The 22,376-nt window shown below is 35.6% G+C and overlaps 1 pseudogene; it reads left to right on the top strand.

Annotated features, from left to right (window-relative positions):
- LOC142606556 (loganic acid O-methyltransferase-like) overlaps positions 1 to 21,368 on the top strand; it is a 44,059-nt pseudogene extending 22,691 nt beyond the window's left edge.
- Positions 21,369 to 22,376: the final 1,008 nt, after the last annotated feature.

The following is a 22,376-nucleotide window of genomic DNA, read 5'->3' as shown; positions in this document are numbered from 1 at the left end:
ATACACGCTTGCAATCATATATAAAACATTTTGATCCTTTTGCTTTTATTTTTCTTTGCATATTTTTCTTTTAAGCAAACCATGCATGGGCATATAAGAAATAGAACAGAAATACCCAATTATGTTAAGCATTTGACATTGCACTTTTGCTATGCCGAAGCATACAGATGTTATTGACATTGCACTTTTTCTATGCTAAAGCATACAGATGTCATTTTACGATTGGCGGGCAACAATGGTGAGATGATTATTTATACATTTCTCTTAGGATTTTTTAGTCCTTCCCGTCAAAAAGAGCGATACCAATGTTAAGTACAAGAGATTACTTAATCTTACTCATCACAAACAAAGAGCCACAAAGCTCACTTGCTTAGTTGTGCATAAAGATACTCATCTAAGCTACAAGAGATACAAAGTTTAGAAAATTTTGTTTCATTGGTCATTCAAGGCACACAAGTACCAATGTACACAAACACACTGTTTTTGTATTTTTCTAATTTTTCAAAAAAATTTATTTTGAAAACAAAATAAAATAAAAACTAAACAACCTAATAAAAATAAACAAGATGTAGATACAAGAAAGCATGATTTCAAAAGTAGATAAGAAATCAAGTAAAGAGAGTCCTACTTTAGATAGAAAGAATTAAAGTAGAGGACAATAGAAAAGACAATTAAGTCTTAGGCTCCTTTCTCACCCACATAGCACGAGTCTTTAGCGTGAAGATGAAAAGGCACGTGTCCTAATATGACTACTAAAGGACATAGAAGAATTAAGATTCTCCTAAAATTGAGTTAAAAAGCTCAAGGCTTTTAATAACTCTCCAAACAAAGGTATAGGTCCTTGAGAGAAAACCTGTGACCGTTTAGATACTTGCTTTTGAGGATACAACTTAAAGCAATTAGGACGAATGTGTCCGAAAACACCACAATTGTGACAAACATGAGACTTAACAAAGGATTTAGAATTAGCCAAATCAGTTTTGGATTTCATACCTTTATCACCTTTCTCAGATTGAGGCACAATGACAATCTTTGATCTAGAAGCCATGGAAGAGGAGGGGTATGAGGAAACAGCATATCCTAAGCCAGTCTTATCAGAACTAGGCTTTTGAGCACTCAATACCTCATCAATCTTTACACTAGAGATCCTCTCTATTTGAGTTCTAGCTTGACTAAACTCCACCTTGAGATTCTTGACCTTCTCTTCTAATGAGGTGTTCTCTGCAACAAGAGTCTCAACTAACCTTGTAGTCTCATCTAGTTTGACTAATAGATCAGTTTTTTCAGTTTTTACCTCATTATGCTCTTTTCTACAAAGATGAGAAATCTTTTCAGATTTTATGAATTTAGTGCATAGCTTATGATAGGCTTCATGAAAGATCAACTTCTTGGGTATTTCCTCATCAGAAGAATCCTCACTGTCACTAGCACTCTCTACAATCACCTTATCGATTGAGAAAGCAAAGGCCCTAACGTGACTACATTCATCCACATACTCATCAGAAGAGTCATTCTCAGTGTCACTCCAAGTAGCAACCAACTTTTTATCTTTTGACTTCTTGGTCTTTTCCTTCATAAGGTAGTTTGGGCACTCTATCCTCATATGGCCAAAACCTTTGCATTCATGGCATTGGATGAGGGGTTTCTCATTCTTAACCTTCCTAGAGGATTTAGATTTCCTAGGAAGTTTGCCCTTATCCTTTTTCTTAAATTGAAGAAGTTTGATAATCTCATCAGTTATGAAGGTTAGCTCCTCATCCTCATCATCATCTTCATCTTCATCTTCAGAGTCCTCAATCTCTTCCTCTATACCCTTAAGAGCCAAATTTTTACTCTTTCCACCTTTCCCCATTGAGCCTAATCCCATTTCATAGGTTTAAAGGTTCCCTACAAGCTCAGTCAAAGGAAGTTGATCAATGTCCTTCACTTCTTCAATGGCAATGATCTTGGCATGGAATCTTTCAAGTAAGGACCTAAGGATTTTCCTAACAATTTTGGATTCTGCTATAGATTCTCCAAGGTTGAAGGCAAAATTCACAATATCCTTGAGTTTAGCATAAAACTCATCAAAGGTCTCATCCTCCTCCATCCTTATTTCTTCAAAACTACTAGTGAGTCTTTGAAACTTCACAGTCTTTACTGCCTTGGTACCGTCATAGGTGGTCTCAAGAATGGTCTATGCTTCCCTGGCAACTTTCGTAGATGATATTTTCTTGAATTCCTCATTGGTCACTCCACAAAACAAAGCATTCAAGGCCCTACTGTTGAAATTTGCCGCTATGATTGTTGCATCACCCCAATCCACCGGCGATTCCTTTGGCGTAATCCAGCCAACTTCAACAGCTTGCCATACCTGTTCATCTAGAGCCTGCAAAAAAATTTCATACGAACTTTTCAGTACGCATAATTAGTGCCATCAAATAAAGGAGGAATCAAAAGAGATTGTACACGATCCATGACAACGGGGGTTAAGGATCACACTCAATAAATTAATCCAATCAGAATGTACCCACTCTGATACCACTTGTTAGAAAATTTAGACCCCGGTTGATATAATTAACAAGTTTTAAACTCAATTTGTTAATTAGGTTTATTATGAATGAAACTTGTTGAAATAAACAAACATCAATATCATGTTAAAATCATGCAGCTGAAAAATAAATAAGACAAGATATGATGACCCAGGAAAACCAATGAAACAAACTAGTTTCACAGTAAAAAAGCTGGGGGGAAACCTTCCCGAAAAGTAATTCACTATAGTAAAGAGAAGTATCAGATCTAGTACAAAACTTTTGTCCCTAGACTTTACACTCCCCGTAGATGAACTTACAGCAGAAACCTTATACCGCTTCAGAACCTCTGAACTCTTCAATATATGAACACCACCCTTTGATGCACGAATCCCAGTACGTGACTAACTCTTTTGCACGAATCCCAGTACGTGCCTCACTCACCAACTTGAGGAAGAAAAATGTTGACTGCAAAGTTCTTCACTTCATTAACAATGAAGATCAAGAAGCACTTGGTTACAAAATCCTAAGGTGTAAAGACACAGTAGCTTCTTTTAGAGAGAATCAGTCATCGGTCACCTTTTGCATATGTTCTCCTTGTATTCTTATGTGTGACAGCCTCTAAAATAAGCCTTATATATGTCTAGGGTTGTGAGAAAAGAAACCCTACACAAATACATAAGCATGGGCCGAAAATTAAACCTGAAAATTTTGATTTCGTAAAGCTCGATAGATACAGCTGTCGAGCTAGCTGTCGAGCTAGCTGTCGAAACCTCTATAGATAGCTATCTGTCGAAACCTCGATAGATTGCTATCTGTCGAACAGCTGTTGAGTTTTAATGAATCAGCAATTCTTCACTTGTTTCTTGGACAAATTTGCATGGCTTCAATACTAGACTTGAACTCTTGTTCTTTGAAGTATTAAACACATCCTAAATCTACCCAAATACAATTAAAGTGTGTTTTGTCAAAGGATTAGCCAATCAAATAACATGTTGACATATGTTCCTAACATCCAATCACATATGTCCTAATAATCGAGATCCACCAATACTAGAGACAGCCCCCAAACATCAGAATGAATAAGGTCAAAGATATCAATGGATATTGATTCACTAGTATTGAAAGGCAAAGCTGGTTGTTTTCCTAACTGACATGAAACACAATCAAAATTTTATGTAGACACTGAACCTAACGAACCACAAGAAGCCAATTGTTGTACCCGAGAGGAAGATGCATGACCAAGTTGAGCATGCCAAAGTGCAAGGGAAGGAATAGAAGAAACTGCAGCAGCTGCAGCAACAGAAACAGGAGCAACAAGTGGAAGACAAAGGTTATACACGGGAAACATAAGCCCAACTCTGGGACCATTCCCAAGCACCTGTCCCACTCTCAGATCCTGCGTAATACACCCAGAATAATCAAGGATAATGCGATAACCCAACTCAGCTAACTGTCCCATAGAAAAGAAATTGTAAGAAAGGTCAGAAACATTAAAGACCCCAAGTTAATTGTATTTTTAATGTTAATTGAAATGGATCACAAATGTAACTGAAATTTTCGTAAATGTATCACAACAAATGGATCACAAATAAGATGAGAGGAGAGAACAAAAATAAAAAATAAAAAAAGTCAAGATTCCATAGTTTTAAAAATTGAATTGGCCAATTTGACTAGAAACTGGGCATCAATTCAGTCCAATTATACCAAAAAACCAAAAATTACATAAAAAGTAAAGATAATCGAAAAACTGGTTGTTTAATAGAAAAAACCAAAAACCAGTACGATTGTACCGGTTTTAGAATGGTTCAGATAAATGTAAAAAACACTGTGTTTTCTCAAAAAAAAAAATAGAAAATAAAATTGAAAAAAACCCACATATGTTTGTAGAGAGATTGAGGTAAAGATTAGAGGGCGATTTTGATAATTTTTTTACGGTGGATTACCTTTACCTAGTTGTTTTCAACTTCACTTATTCTTGAAATTTTCAAGGAAGAAAGAGTGTTTAAGAGATGAAGAAGAAGAAGCAAATTCAGAATTTAAGAGAGAATACATAGAAGGCTTAAAGAAGTGGGGACTGGACTCGTTGGGATTTTTTTGCCATTTAACATGATTTTGCTAACAATTTCATTAGTTGACAAGTTTTTGAAACTAAATTGTAAAGTAGTATCTCAAGTCTCTATGACTCAAATTCCAAGCTCTAGAACAGCTAACATGTTATTTTCAATCCACATGAAATTTTTTATTCACTCCTCTTTTGCACTAAATTGGCTATCGAAGGTCCCCCAAGAAGTTATGGATGAAGGTTCTCCTGCATGGAACAAAGGGAGGATTTTTACCCAAATGCCCCAAAGGAAGTTGTGGCCGCATATGCAACTCAATTTGCAAACGACATGGAGTCATTCCTTTTTGCTAGGGAAAAAGAGCTTGTCATTGGAGGGCTACTTGCAGTTATCATACCTGCTGCCGCAACTCAGACACATTTACTGGTACAGATCGGACCTTCTGGGATATTGCCTAATGGATATGGTCAAAGTGGTGAGTAAAAGAATTTTCAATTCTTCCTCCTTGACCCTTGTTGGGGAAATTCTGGATAAACTAGGTGTGACTTTCAAAAAGTTGAAATAGAAATGAAAAAAATATATATATCAAGATTTATTACAACCATTCATCTTAAACTTCAAAATTCTACAATCAACAACTTAATTTGAAATTAATTTGTAGTGTCTACCTTGCCATCCAAATTAATAGATTATTGTATACTTATCCACCCTAAATTATGAGAACATTTGCGATCTATACTCTAAAATACAATATTCAACAAACCCACTCAGATTTGGTGATACAGTAATTTCAACCAAAAAAAACAAAATCATACTTTTATACCATACTTTCTATAAACCAATTTCGAAAAAATTAGCAAATTGAATAAATAAAATTTAATTGATATGCTATCCAGAAAAAAATATATATAACTAATATTTATATATTAAAAAATCTACTAAAATTTAATTATCACATTAGACCTCAAAATATAATGAGCCTACCCACCTTTTTGTCATTTGTTCCAACAACACTCTTTTTAAATTTCTTCCTCCTCTAGGTTTTTCATTTAAGGATTCTTCTTCTGACATGAATCTATGGTTTGCCAACGAGTCTTGAGGCTGACCAACGCTACCAAGGAGCAAGTAGTGGCTATGCAGTAATAAAGTTCCCAATAACTCAGTAGTATTTAAAACTGCTCTGCTTCTTTTTCTTTCTGTATCTAAAGGTGAATTTAAAAGTTCTATCTTTTTAGCTAATTCTGTCAAGCTATCATTTTGGGTATATATCATAGTTCTTTCAATTGCCTTTAGTAACAATAATAACACTAATAATTGGAGAACATCAATAGGAGATAAAATTAACAGGCAGATTGATAGATACAATAATAGTTTCCTAGATAGAATTGATAAAAAAAAATAGAATGTTTAGCAGCTATAGACACTACTAAAGAAAGAAATAATAGAATGGACAGTTTTTTGGATCTCTATGACAGCATAAAAGCTTTAAACTCACCTATAGAAAAAGAAAGAGAATTTGAACCCCATCATAGATCATCTTTAACAAAACCATGACAGATAACCGGTATAATAGGCAACAAAATAATTCAACAAGTATCGACATATCAATAAATCTGATAGATATAAGGAATACTACAAAAGATGGCTTCATATATGATGATAACAATAGTTTTAAAAATTCTAAAGCAACTGACAGACCTATATCTATAACATATAAAGAAAAAGAAAAGGACTTAAAAAAAGAAGAAAAGAATGAAAGCCTTATAGAAATAATGCATGAAGGAAAAAGTATAGAAAGACAAATGAACAATAATATTAAAGATGGCCTAATTTGGGAAAGAACAACACGTATGGAAGATAAAGGAATATTGAAGAAAGGTATAGTAAAAGGAATGATAGAAAAGATAGAAATGAAACATGGCAATAGTATTATTAAGATGGCCAACTCAAAGGAGAAAGAAGGTTTGAAGAAATCAAAAGAAACTCTGACAGAAAAGAAAGAAAGTAGTTCTATAGATATAGTACATAAGAATAAGCTAGACATGATGGATGAAGGCAAAGAAAGAAGACAAAATGCTAATACCTTAAAGATAGATGGCATAGAAACTCTACTTAAAGAACTAAATATAGAAAGAGACATAGAAATAGGAAAACACATGTCAAAAAAGGAAATAGAAAAAGAAAGACATAATAGTGATAGTTTAGAAATAGTCAACAAAGAAAGGAAAACTAATAATAATGAAAAGGAAAATAGTGATAGTGTAGTACAAGTCAACAAAAGGCGGGAAAATGATAATAGTTTAAAAGAAAAAATTGTTGAAAGATTAAAGGCAATTGAAAGAACTATGATATATACCCAAAATGATAGCTTGACAGAAATAGCTAAAAAAGATAGAACTTTTAAATTCACCCTTAGATACAAACAGCAAAAGAGGTATAGCAGTTTTAAATACTATTGAGTTATCGAACAATGAGAAGTATGACAGACACACTAAAGATATTATTTGTCATAAATGTAAAGATTATGGCCATACTAAAAAGCAATGTGACAGACATAATAAAATAGTTAAACAAATTAGTAAATTAGAGTTTGAGGAAGACATAATAAATAAACTAATGGAAATATTTAACGTCACTCAAAAAGAAATAGACCGAGTAAAGAAGGAAGAATTAAAATCAACCAACCCAATTAAAGTTAATAAAAGAAAAAGAAAACAAAAAGATATAATAATCTACCTAATCATTTAAAGGATAAGACAGATTATTTACTAAGCTTAAAAGATTCTATAAATATAACTATTGTTTGTATTAGATGTTGACAATATGGACATCATGTTATGGATTGTAGGAAACAAGAAAAAGCCAAGAAAGAAAGAGATAAGAAAGAAAAGACAAAAATGGCACAAGATGAAAAAGATGTAAAACCAGTAACTTTACAAGACCTAATGACAAAAGCAAAAATGATAAAAAGGGAAATTAAAGAAGATAATTTGACAGAAATAAATGAACAAAATATTGCAGAAATAATAAATCTAAAAGAATTCTCTAAACCCATGATAGACCCCCCTTCATCAGGAAAAGATGATAGTGATAGACAGAATTTCTTGAGTTTAATCGACAGAGTAATTTTTCAGAAATGGTATACAGAAATCACTTTAGTAATTAATAAAGAGTTCTCTCTGACAGAAATTGCTTTAATAGACTCAGGGGCGAATATGAACTATATACAAGAAGGATTAATACCTTCAAAGTATTATGAAAAATCATCTGAAAGATTAACACCTAATGTTTATATATGTAATGACGAAATATGCTTTAGGACAGACTTTGTTTTAATTAAGGACCTTCCTTTTAAAATTATTTTAGGAACTCCTTTTATGGCTTTACTTTAGCCCTTTTTAGTGACAGATGAAGGAATTAAAACTAATGTGTTGGGAAAAGATATATTCTTTAGATTCATTTTGCCACCTATCCTGAAAGAAAATTATTCTTCTAAAAAAGTCATTATCCTAAAAGATATAGATAAAGAAAGAATCTACAGAACAGAAAGACATTTGGCATTTTTACAGACAAAATCATCACTTGTTAACCAATTGAAAGAAAATGACATAAAGTCTAAACAGTATATAGAAACAGGGACAAAAAGCCATAAGCACCAACATATAGTCCAAACAGTTTGTCGAAAAGAATTTGGTGGAAAAAAGATAAAAGATGACAGTGTGTTTATAATTTGGACTGACAGTTTGATAGATGTACCAAGCAAGTTTACGGTATCCTCAAATACTCATACAACAGATGTTTTAATAAAAGAACTCTTGACAGATACTCCTTTATTAATTATTAATTGTGGTAATTTTTTGAATAAAGATAGATTTAATCTCTTGACAGATAGAATTAATCATCAGTCTCTGACAGATTTTCCAATTACAATAGCTAATGAAAGATTTTATGAAGAAGCTTTACTTTACATATTCTCGCAGAATGAGATATATAGTAATACATACATAGATAGAATCATGACAAATTTTTAAAATCGTTTGAATTCCACTCACTTTGACAAACTCCATCATGACTACTCTAACACCACTACTACTCTGCAAGAGCACAAAGGTGTACAAAGAAAAGTTTTTTTTATTATATATACTTTAAATTTTTTCCTTATAAAACATTTTAAAGAAATTTCACAAAAAGACATTGGTGAAGGAATTTTAAAAATGAATTTGAGAGAACCTTTGTATAAAAATGTTTATTCTCAAAATAATATTTCAAGGCATAATCCTTTTCCCAAAAACCAATTGCAGACCACTATGAGTAAAAGAACCTCCCAGGCAGACATGAAAGGAAAGGGTAAGGCACCAGCGGTGCAACACAAACAATTTTGAAAGCCTTCAATAAGGATTTCGGATGAGCATGAAGGTGTCTCGATAGAGGAAATATCCCTTAAGGATTTGGAATTACATCTTGTTAGAACCAGTGCTTTCACTAACGCATCTGGTTGTCAACTCCCAGACGAGGAGGATGGAGATTCAAGCTCCACAAAGACAGAATCACAGTCTCCAAAAAGCTATCTTATGGGAACGAGCTTTTCAAAGCTCCACCCTAAGATTCAGCAAAAAACGAGATTTGCCCTTACAACCTGACCCCCTAAAATCCAACAGAATATACTAACCCATAAAGTCATAACAAGTTCGTATGACAGATGGATGGATCTCCTCAAAGTATTAGTCTCTATAGCATTCATTAGAACAGAAGACATGACAGATGATATATGGCTATCTCATAAAGCTACATGGTACGAAAGCTTTGGAGAAGCATAGAGAGTTTATGAAGGAACTGGTGACAGATACAATCCCTATCCAGGATTACTTATCAATACAGAGACAGAGGATCCAATAATTTGTGATCCTTTATGGTTATTTGAAATGCTAGAAGTAGGGTTTATTAGCAAATTAATTATTACTTCTGGAATTCAAATTAGTTTATTTCCAAAAGTCATCCAAGAGGCAGCCGCACAGATTGGAGGATTTAATTATATGAACATCACTATTTGGAGTACTCTTCCAACTTGGGATAATAGCTATTATATGGAAGCTCGGCTAGCACACATTTTGGTCCTTATCCATGATTGGGATTGTATCCCTAAATACAACTGGTACACTAAAGATACTTATTTATCACTTGATGATCTAGACGCTCTGGCTCAAGAATGGTCTAATTTTATGAGTAACAAGATTTATGAGTAACAAGATTTATGAAATGTAGAAAGAATTAGACAGAGGTTTCCACTTATATGACTAGACAAACAAGATAACCGAATATGGTCCAAGACCTTCAACAAGAACGCTTATTGGAAAAAGAAAGACTGTTAAGGATCCCAGATTAATGACAACAAAGGATCGTGTTCCTATCTATCTCCCTATTTCATACTGTGTTCTATGTGGTAATTATGAAACTATCCATGAGCATGAGCAGTATATGGATAACTCTGATCCGCTAGATTATGATAACTACGCGGATACAGATTGATAGACAAACAGATATGCCGAGCAAGACAGAATACTCTCTCAGGCAGACAACAGCGACAGACTACTATTCACTAGCACGCGCACTATTACAAACTCTCAGACAAACTACTCCAAGACGGTCCAGACAAACAAAGACAAATATTCATTCAAGACAGCCCAGAGAGAAACAGACAGACAGGCAGAAACAGACAGATGTACTACTATTTACCAGCACTACTATTTACCAGCATGCGTAAGAAGGAAAAGAAACCTGATAGATTCCAAGACAGACTACTGCGCATCAATAGTAGTAAAGATAAGCTTCTACCGACAGATTAACTTGAATTAATTCTACAAACTCAGGTTACTTTTGAAGACTAACTATGGTTCTCTTCATCTATAAAAGGAACAGACTTTGAAGACAGAAGCAAGCTTTTACAATTTGAAGCCTAACATTTTGGAAAACCAATTGCAAAAAGAAAGCCTTTGATAGCCTTCCCTGTCCCTCATAAAGACTTTTGTACTCCTTCCTTTCTTTTATAATCTTGTAACTTTTCTCAGACAGATTTTATTTTGTAATCTTGTAACTCTTCAGAATATCTTTATTTTCAAAGCTTGTATCAAAGAAAGAAGTTTTCAGTTTTAATCAAAGACAGAAGTTTTTATTCAAGTAAGATTTTGTTAGTTTCTGTTTTCATATTCCATACTCCGTTTTAACCATATTTTGAATATAGCTATTTTGCTATTTTCTTCTTTATCATCTATTTTATCATTGTTTATGCTTCCATATTATTGTTGTGCTCTCTCTTGCATGGACAGAAAAACATACTATGATAGTTAGACAGATTAAAAAATATGTTAAACAACTCCCTTGCATTGTTATTCCTTCACCCCATGCTTTCAAGATTGTTGAGACAGATGCTTCTAATATAAGTTATGGTGGAATCCTAAAACAGGTAGCACAAGAAAATGTTAAAGAACAAATTGTCAGATTCCATTCTGGCTCTTGGTCGGCTACCCAGCAGAATTACAGTGCTATTAAAAAAGAAATTTTACCTCTTATATTATGTGTTTCAAAATTTCAAAATGATCTTTTTAATCAGAAGTTTTTAATCAGAGTTGATTGTAAAAGTGTTAAAGAAGTTTTACAAGAAAGGTGTTCAAAATCTTGTTTCTCAACAAAGTTTTGCTAGATGGCAAGCTGTTTTAAGTGTTTTTGACTTTGACATTGAATATATTAAAGGAGAATCTAATTCAATGCTTGATTTTTTAACTTGTGAATTCTTACAGAGAAGATGAGTTCCCATTTAGAAAAGAGCAACTCCCCAAAACCCAGAACCAGACAATCCTATGCTACTCCTCCTATTCCTCCTAGTAGATTTCTTCCTACCCCTTCCTTCACCTCACTTGCTACTTCTTCAACCAGACCCCAAGTGATATGTAGCCCAAACCCTTTTAGCCCACTTTCCCCAAGTACTAGTCCAACATCTAAATAGTCATATGCTATGCCCTCAACCTCAACCTCAACCCCTCCTTTAAAAACACCATTTAATATAGCAACAGCCTCTTTTCCCCCTTTAGCCTCTCCCTCCAGTCAACCAAAATACAGATCCTCATCCTCCACCTCTCAGGAAGCCTCAGCACCAAAAGAAAACCATAGTATTGAACTCCCAAAAGACTCCTGGAATTTTATCCTATGGATTGAACCAGAATACCAGCACATAATAAATACCATTTCTCTAGTCAGACAGCTTATACCCCCGGGATGGGAACATCCTAAAACAGAAACCTTCAAAACCCAAAGATTTTATGAGCATATTTTAGTTGAAACAGACTCAATAGTACTAACACATATGCCCTAACAGAATTGGCTACTCTAAAATAGTCATAAAACAGATTCTCACCCCCTCTCAGTGGAAAGCACAGCCTTGGATCACTAGGGACTTTTCAGTACAATTTGAACCCCAGTTTTATAACTATTATGACTATATGGAAGCTTGGGATAGGATCCTCCTACTCCAAAATAATATTTATAGACAAACTTAGTTTTTTCATTTTGATATGTACAGAAAGAAAGATATGATGATACCAAGATGGTTTATTGACTGGTGGAATTCCTATGGCCCTGAAGCTAGGATTCTTCCTCCTGATCTCCTTCAAGCCTATGAGACTCTCAAGAAAGAACCAAGCATTCCTCATCTAAAGGATTTCCCTCACCTTCTACAGTTCTTCTATAGGTTTCCAGATCTTCCATGGATTATCATATGGGAATACAAGATAGAAAAACATCCTCAGTATCCTTTTCCTATGCTTACCAGATAGTTTTCATTAAAATGGTGGAATAAGTTTAATTTTGATCATATTTGCCAAGAATTACAAAAAAAAATTCTCTAGTTTTCATTTTCTTTTGGAAAAAAGTCAAGTTCAGTGCCAACTCGCCTCTGTATCAGACAGAAACAGCTTAAAAAACTACTTGAAGCTGCATCACAGATTTCAGATGATGAAGATGACACAGTAATGGAGTCCTCATCTCCAAATTTCAAAACTCATCCAGAATTATTTCAAGATTCTCAAGATCCCTATGACATATGACAGATGGACAGACAGAATCATTACAGACCACTATTTACTAGCACTCTAGACAAATCCAAGACAGTCCAGACAGATACAGACAGATTTTTATTACTATTCACTAACACGCGTATTATTACAGATTCTCAGACAGACTACAATCAAGACAATCCAACAGACAGATATTCCAAGGCAGTGCAAACAGACACAAACAGACAGATAGATATTTATCACTACTATTTACCAGCATGCGTAAAAGAGACCTGACAGATTCTTAGACAGAATACTGCTTAGTAAGGATAAGCCTTATCCTCCACCAACAGAATAACTTGAGTTAATTCTACAAACTCAAGTTACTTTTCAAGACTTACCATGGTTCTCTTCACCTATAAAAGGGACAGACTCAGACAACAGAAGAGTAAGTCCAATATCCTGAAGCCTTAACATTTTGAAGCCTAACATTTTGAAGCCTTTAGAAAAGAGAAAACCTTTTAGAAGAAAGAAAACCTTTGATAGAATTCCCCCTCCCTCTCTCAGACAGACTTTTGTAACCCTTCTCTTCTTGTAATCTTGTAACCTTTCTCAGACAGATTTTACTTTGTAATCTTGTAACTCTTCAAACAGTTTTATTTCAAGTTTGTATCAAAGATAGAGTTTTCAGTTTTAATCAAAGACAGAAGTTTTTGTTCAGGTAAGATTTTACTAGTTTCTGTTTTTATATTCCATATTCTGTTTTAACCTTATTTTGAATATATCTATTTTGCTATTCACTTCTTTATCATCTATTTTATCATTGTTTATGCTTCCATATTACTGTTGTGCTCTCTCCTGGGTAACAATGATAAAAATTAATAAAAACAATTCTAATCTTCAAACGGAAAAATAACACACTAGGGAGACTTCAATACATAGAGGAACCGCATTTAATTTTAAAGTTTAACTCTCTTTTTTCTATTTCTTTTTAAATTTGTTAGTTACAAAAATGGGCGTTGATTAATTCAAATTATGATTCTTCTTATAAAGGAGAGTACGTAAACAATACTACTGTATTACAAAACTCTTAAATAGTCCAAAAACTCAAACTTATGGTTGTTGTATTTACTATATACATTAGGTAAATTCGAGGTCGAATTATAAAATAGGGTGTATTAAAAATTCACACCTAAAAAATCCATTGGATAATAGCAACTCCCTAATATGGATGAAGATGCGCATTTAACCCAAAATCACACACAATTCACCAATTAAAATCACAATTTCACAAATACTCTCAGTCAGATGGCTGTCCGCATTGAGTCTGTGGAAATTCCTTATTAGCTAGACATGTCCTCCCTCCTACGTGTCTCTTTGCTTGTGAATTTTCAAGAAAGTACCCATCATAATGAAAAGCAAAATACATGTTTTTTCAGAATGCATCCAATTACTACGTAAGACAAAACAATGAAACTTAAGTATCTATGCATCACTTGTTCAACATCAACGTGACAATATAGTTCATACATATTGGAATGTTACTTGACGAAACATAGTGGACCACAAATGGTGGGTTGATTTGGGTCCTCACAAATGGTATCAAGGAGAAAACCTGATAAGTTTGTGTGAGCTCTAGACGTCAAGGATTGCCTTAGGTTGATTGGATATTAATTACATGTGTGTTGTGTGAGTGTATTTTGAATTTCACATTGGGCATATAGCCCTGTAAATGATAATATTTTCTTTTCTTATTTCCCTTTTACTAGAAGAACCAATATTCAAATCTCCATCTCATTATTGTACTAAGTAATTAGCAATACAAGTGCAAGGTCAATTTGGGAATTGAATCTTTCTGCCATTAAAATTGAGGAAATAATTAGATGTCTATATATTGTTAAGAATATAAAGTGACAGAGAAAGACTGAATAGTCTGTATATTCTGTGTACACAATAATGTACAATAGAGAGCCTTATATAGGCTAGGTATGTGTGTACTACAAGTAATATGTGTGTAGTACAAGTAATATGAGTAAACTATAAGTACAGTATACTGGGCCAAGCCCAATAGGCTAATCTAGTCTAAGCTATACACTAACATCCCTCCTCAAACTCGAGGTGGCAAGGAGGAAGCCAACTAGAGTTTGGATATAAGATCTCAAAGACGACCAGGTGGGTGAGTCTTGGTGAAGATATCAGCAGGCTGATCAGCAGAGGAGATGGAGAACAACTGGAGATTACCTTTCTTGAGATGCTGGCGAGTGATGTGGCAATCAATCTCAATGTGCTTGGTGCACTCATGGAAGACATCATTATGAGCAATGTAGATGGCACTATGATTGTCACAATAAAAAGGAGTGGCAGTGGGCTGTGGAGCATCCATGTCAGCCAAGAACCAGCGAAGCCAGACAAGCTCGCAGGTGGTGTCGGCAAGGGCACGATACTCAGCCTCAGTACTGGAACGCGAAACCACATCCTGCTTCTTGCTACGCCATGAGACAAGGGAAGTACCCAACAGGAAAAAGAAACCTGTTATAGAGCATCGATCAGTCGGATCACCTGCCCAGTTTGCATCTGAATAAGCATGAAGCTCGAGAGAAGACCGAAAGGAGTAATGGAGACCATGATAAAGTGTGCCTTTGACATATCGGAGAATCTGAAGAACTGCAGCATAGTGGACAGAACGAGGGGCATCCATGAACTTACTAACCATACCTACGGCATGTGAGATATCCAAACGAGTAACAGTGAGATAGATCAGACTACCAACCAACTGACGATAACGAGTAGCATCAGATATAGGTTCACCATCCAAAGGTGTGAGCTTTGCATTGTATTCCAAGGGAGTGGAAACAGTCTTGTTGTCGGTGATGCCGACTTTGGAGAGAAGATCAGAAGCATATTTAGCTTGGGAAAGATAGTATCCATCAGAGGATGAGGTAACCTCAAGCCCAAGAAAATAGCTGAGAGTGCCTTGATCTTTCATCTTAAAATGCTGACAAAGGAAGTGCTGAAGAGAGCGGATACCTACAGAATCATCTCCAGTAATAATCATATCATCAACATAAAGAAAAATAAGAGTGATACCAGCAGAGGATCTTTGGAAAAAAAAAAAGCAGTGTCATGAGGACTTGAAGTGAAACCCTGCTAAGCAACAACTGAGCTAAACTTCTCAAACCAAGCTCGAGGAGCCTGCTTAAGGCCATAAAGAGCACGACAAAGGTGAAAAAGTTGACTTCCTGAGTGTGGATAGCTAGGGGTGGTTGCATGTACACTTCTTCTTGGAGGTCTCCATTAAGGAAAGCATTCTCCACATCCATTTGATAAAGAGGCCAATGGCGAACAGCAGCCACAGCAATGAGACATCTGACAGATGTAAGGCGAGCAATAGGAGCAAATGTTTCCTCATAGTCAATGCCATACTCCTGAGTAAAGCCCTTGGCAACGAGGCGAGCCTTGTATCGTTCAACAGATCCATTAGCCTTGGTCTTGATCTTGTAAACCCACCTACAACCTACTACAGACTGACCAGGAGGCAAATCAACCATATCCCAAGTGTGATTTTTATGAAGAGCATCTAGTTCTTCATTCATAGTTTGCTGCCAAAGAGGGTCAGTATGAGCCTCACGATAGGTGTGAGGTTCATAGAGGGTGGCAAGAGCAAAAGAGCAGTGATAATCAGTGAGATAAGGGGGAGGAATGCTTACCTGGGTGGAACGACGAAGTTTAGGATCAACAGGTAACTCAGGAGAGGGTGGTGCCACAAGATCCAAGACAGGCGGGTCATGTGCCGGGGACAGAATCGGAGATGAGTCGTCTGGAGAGGCAGCAGATGTTGAAGAATCCTCCACAATTTCAGGATAGAAAGGGAGGAAAAGATCAGTAAAAATGGGAGACTCTGAGGAAGAGGATGCAGGAAACTGCTAAAGACTCGTGAAAGGACGATGTTCCCAAAACTCAACATGACGAGAGACACGAAGCCGATGAGAAACGGGATCATAGCAGCGAAACCCCTTTTGAGAGACACCATAACCAAGGAAACAACAGAGACAAGCACAAGGCTGGAGCTTTGTTCATTCATGAAGAGGAAGAGAGACAAAGCAAGCACAACCAAAAACCTGAAGACAGGAGTAGTTAGGGGTTTGATTATAGAGAAGCTCAAATGGTGATTTGTTATGTGTAGTTGGTGAAGGAATATGATTAATGGTGTACACAACAATGAGTACTGCCTCACCCCAAAAGCGCTCAAGAAGAGAGACAAAAATGAGAAGGGTGCGGACAACATCAAGAATGTGACAATGTTTTCATTCTGCACGACCATTTTGTTGAGAGGTGTAAGGACAAGACCGCTGAGGAAGTGTACCATGACTGTCTAAAAAGGATAGGAAAGATTTATCATTATATTCTTGGGCATTATCTGATCGAAAGACTTTGACGGTGCGATTAAACTGTGTTTCAATCATTTTATGAAATGTTTGGTAAATAGACACAATTTCAAACCTATGGTGAAGCAGATAAATCCAAGTATATCGAGAAAAATCATCCACAAATATGACAAAATATCTAGATCCCCCCTCAGTGGGAACCGGTGCAGGACCCCAAATATCAGAATGTATAAGATCAAAAGGTGCAGAAGAAAAAGAGTTACTATTATTAAAGGGCAATTTTGCTTGTTTGCCAAAATGACAGGAAGTACAATCAAATTTTTGAAACCGAACTGAACCTGAATGACCTTGAGAAGTTAATAACCGAAGACGAGATAAGGATGGATGACCAAGATTAGCATGCCATAAATCAGGTGAGGGGGTGGCAGTGGTAACAGTTGCAGAAACAATTTGTGAAGGAATCTTCAAATCATGAACCTCAAACATGCGACCAACCTTACGCCCTGTCCCAAGCACTTGACCCGTTCGGGGATCCTACACATCCACACCATGATTAGTAAATAGAAGATCTACGCCTAATTCACAAAGTTGACCAACAGAAAGAAAATTGAGGGATAACTTTGGGCTATGTAAGGTGTCACTAAGGGATAAACCAGGAGAAGAGATTGTTCCTTTATGACTAACAGGCATAGGAGTTCCATCAGCAGTGTAAATAGTGATAGGGTGTCCTAAGGGTGCCTTGTCTAAAAATTGGGATTCATCAGGAGTCATATGGTTACAACATGCAGTATCAAAAAACGAAAGTTGTTTACCTGAGGTGACAGATAGGGCAGTGGAAGTTCGGGATCAAACCTGTTGAACTACTGCTTCAATATCAGCCGTAGTAAGTGAGGAAGGCAAAGATGGACCTGTAGGAACCCTATGGATCTGAAGGACATACAGCAGATGCTCGAGGAAGAGAAGCTTTATTCTGCTCGTGCACAAATTTCTGCAGTTTGCGACAAACTGAGATGTCATGGCCTTTGGCACTACAAAACTCGCAGCGAGTACCTTTGGAAGACTGAGAGGTGGGACACCCAAAGTTTATTCGGGGAGGAGCAGTGAACGCAGCAACAGGAGGCTGTAGAGATGGTGTAGCCAAGACATGATCAGATGATGATGACATGTGATAAGTAGGCCGATGATTCTTCTCAGAAATGAGCTCCTTGACTGCAGCATGAAGAGAAGGAGTAGGAGACCAGCTCAGCAGAGAAGCCCTAGTAGGCTTAAAATCCTCACGTAAACCCATCATGAAGTGCATAAATTTACGGCGATCCCGATATTTGACAAAGAGCTCAATGTCCTTAGAACACACCAGTGGAGGATCTACAACAGAGAGTTGTTCCCACATAGTAGAAGTCTGAGAATAATAATCAGAAATAGACTGACCTGTCTCTTGGCGCATTTGATAAAGTTTTGATTCAATGTGGAACTCCAGGCTTGAATCATTAGTACAATTATAGCGATCGGCCAGAAATTTCCAAGCTGCCTCAGCAGTCTCAAGACGATGAAGAAGATTATGAATGAAGGGAATAGAGGTATTGATAAACCAAGACAAAATCTTACTCTGAATACTCTCCCATTCCTCTAGGCGTTCTTCATAATCATCCACTGTAGCAACGGTCTTTGAGGCATCTTCAGCAGCTGTGGCTTTGGATTTAGGTTTTGGTACTGGCTTAGGAATTGAACCAGTCACATATCTCCATAGTTTACGACCCTTGAGAAAGACAGTCATATTCTGAGACCATGCATGATAGCTAGCAGGACCATCCAACATAATGGTGATAGGACGTATGATATCTTGTTCGTTCTGTGGAGCCATAATGAAGAAAATGACCAAAAAACTGGGATTTAGATACCTCAAATGTAGAAACGGAGCTCAAAATCGGAATCTACGCGAAAAACTGAGCAAGACAGGTCTTGTTGAAAAATTTTGACTTTGGTCAAAAAGTCAACGGTCAACAGTGATGGTCAACATTCAAAGTCAACGGCTCGCGTGTGCTGACATAAGCGGATGACTCAGACGCTGACGTAAGCAGGATGACATCAGCCTAGGGCTGACATGGACAGACGCGGATGGTCTCAGGCGCGTGGAGATCGTGAAGGAGCGTGGAGGATCTCGTTCTGACGCGTGCAGCGCGTGATGAACCTCTGGTGGCGCGTGGAGGCGCATGTAGCGTGTATTCGACAGTCAGAATCTTCAACAGCGCGTGTGGGCGCGTGTGAGTTCTTTTCTGGCTATTCTTGGTTGGGTTTTGCTCAGGATTGGTTGTTCTGTCACTATATGTCTTTGCTTTGACAATTGGATGAACAGAAATGTGAGATCCGAGAGTTGCAGGAACTGTGGGCGTGACGGCGGTGACTTGCTTCTGACTGTGGCTACTAGATGAAGGCGAGGGCAGCGGAAGAACGCTGGAGATGTCCACAGGAGCCAGAAAGTCAGAGAGTTGGCTTTGATACCATGTTAAGAATGTAAAGTGAGAGAGAAAGACTGAATAGTCTGTATATTCTGTGTACACAATAATGTACAATAGAGAGCCTTATATAGGCTAGGTATGTGTGTACTACAAGTAATATGTGTGTAGTACAAGTAATATGAGTAAACTACAAGTACAGTATACTGGGCCAAGTCCAATAGGCTAATCTAGTCTAAGCTATACACTAACATATATTAGATCAATTATAGTGCCCTTATAACTACAACTATTTTCAACAAACATCTGAAGAATTAATGCATTTAGATATATATATAGCAGGTATATGTATGTGAATTTATGTCGAAGAGAGAGAGAGAGAGAGATATGGAGGGGGAAAGGACCTATGTATTGACTGAATCATATGCAATGAACGGAGGAGAGGGCCCTAATAGCAATGCTCAAAAATCCACCTATCAAATGTACTTTTGGTTTGTATTACATCGCCATCTATTTATCTCTTTACATAAGCCTTTTTAAATGAAGCAAGTTTGACAATTGTTAGTGTTTTCTGTAAATATAAGTTCTATTTCGAGTTTTTTTTATTATAAATATTTGTAGGATATTGAGAAATATAAGTTGGGGAGTCTGAAAACTTTTCATTATTTAAATCAACCTAATTGCTATGAGCTGAATGGTGTAAATGATGCTCATGAATATCTTGCAACCAGAAGGGCTATGGGCACAGTTGGATTTAGTGAGCAAGAACAAGATGCCTTTTTGTAACTTTCGAAGATATATTTTCTTTATGAATGTTCGATCAGATTTCTCATCACTATATAATTCTTTTCAGGAGGCAAGATTCGGCGTTATAGATGCAATTCTTCACCTAGATATATTGAGCTTTAGTAGTTCTTTGATTCTTCTTGGATTGAAGCTATACCATTGTTGTTGTTTTTTCTTTTTTCTTTTTTTTCTTTTTGTCTCATTGTTAAGCAAATTTGTTGGATTTTTTTTTTTTTAATTTTAAATTTAGGCCTTTTTAGCCTTTTTTTTTTTTTGTGCCTAATTTTCATTTCATGTAAATTTTATTTAATAATGATTAGCACCAAATTTCTTCTTTGCTACCTTCAGTTTTGTTTTGTTTTCTAAACTCATCAAAGACCTAAATTTACTTTCTACCGAATAGAAAAGAAGAAAGGAACCGAATTCAACCAATTGCCTAAAAATCAAGAGTTCATTGACTCTAGACCAAAATATTCAAAATTAGAAACAAAATATTTTAAATTTGGAGATGGTTCTGGCAATAAATTAAAGTTTTTTTTTTTTTTTGAACTCACATGTGCAGCTTATGTTTTCGACGACAGAATCAAAAGAATGAAATAAATTTAATAAACTTTTGAACCATAACAGATAATGAATGGGATATTTTTTCCTAAGATGGAATGGATCAAAATTAAATTCATCTTCTTATGTCGAAAATTTTATCAAGACGACCTTGATAGCAAAACATTACTTCATGACAAAGTTAATCTTTTGATAAGGCATTGATCATGGTTTCCAATTGCAGGGATTAGTCAATGAAGCAAAAGTGGATACATTCAATTTTCCTCTTTATTTCCCAACTCCTAGGGAATTGAAGGCATTGGTTGAAAGAAGTGAGTATTTCAGCTTTGAGAGAATGGCAATATTGAAAAACCAGAAAAAGCATGTTACCTTGCAGAGCCCATCGATGCGTGCTTTATTTTTGAGAGCCCCATTTGAAGGTTTACTTGAAAAGCAGTTTGGAAATGAGATAATGGATGAGTTGTTTGATCGCTACACTGAGAAAGTTGCAAGGTCCTCCTTTTTCTTAAATCCAGAAATTGATAAAACAATTGAATTGTTTGTCCTTCTTAAACGTAAAATTTAGATTCCAATTATATTTCAACCAAAAAAATCTTATGACTCCCAATAAAAATGTAACAATAAAAAGAGAATACTCTGTATAAGCAACTATCTCTATTCATGCACCTCTATCCGTATAATTATTATGAAAATGATAATTATTATGAGATATAATGCATGTTTTTTATAACCAAAAAAAAATACATGTTACTTATTTATTGACTTACACGCACAAATTCATTGTGATTGTATGTGTTTTTTTGGATATATATATATATATATATATATGTTTACAGTTTGACTTTATATTTTGATAAATGTATAAAAGTAGTAGTATATAATAAAGTATTAAATACATCTACTCTTAGAGTATTCATTAACAAAATTCTATTTAATTTAGCTTTTAGCTTTGAGCTTATATTTACAGTTTCAGCAAAAAATTAAATAAAGTGTCCGCAAACTAACAAGTAGACTAAATAATTAAAAGTAAGCTATGAAACACCGAAACAATTCAACTTACACCTAGACTAAAGACAGAGTCAATAGATAACAAATTTAACCTATCTTTTTTGTAAAACTCAATGAAAGCACTGGATACGAATAGTTTGAATATGTACAAAACAATCAAGCAATCAAGAGACGGTATCATTAAGACCATAAAACTTGATAGGTTTTCTTTTCAGCAAAAAATAAAAATAAAAACCATAGAACTTGATCATAAAGTCAATAGTCTTAATTTGACTAAAATGATCAATCAATCAAGGAATTAACCATCCAAACATGCTAACGAATAAGCACAGCAAGTAATAAATCAACATACTCTACATCAAAGATGATTACACAACTCAATTAGAGTTAAAGCATAGTACAAAGCAAGCAGTCCAACTAAGAATATGAAATACAACTTCAAAATGCGTAGCTAAAAGTTTAGAGATGTTTGGAGATTACAACCAATGTAGTGAAGTATCATAAATCTCTAACATAACAACATCAACAAAAGTTCATCTCCCCCTATCTATGTGCTTTCCCTCAC

Source organism: Castanea sativa, chromosome 8 (assembly GCF_040712315.1).
Source record: "Castanea sativa cultivar Marrone di Chiusa Pesio chromosome 8, ASM4071231v1".
Lineage (NCBI taxonomy): Eukaryota > Viridiplantae > Streptophyta > Magnoliopsida > Fagales > Fagaceae > Castanea > Castanea sativa.
Note: the sequence above shows the minus strand (reverse complement) of the source record. Positions and strands in the feature narration are given on the sequence as shown.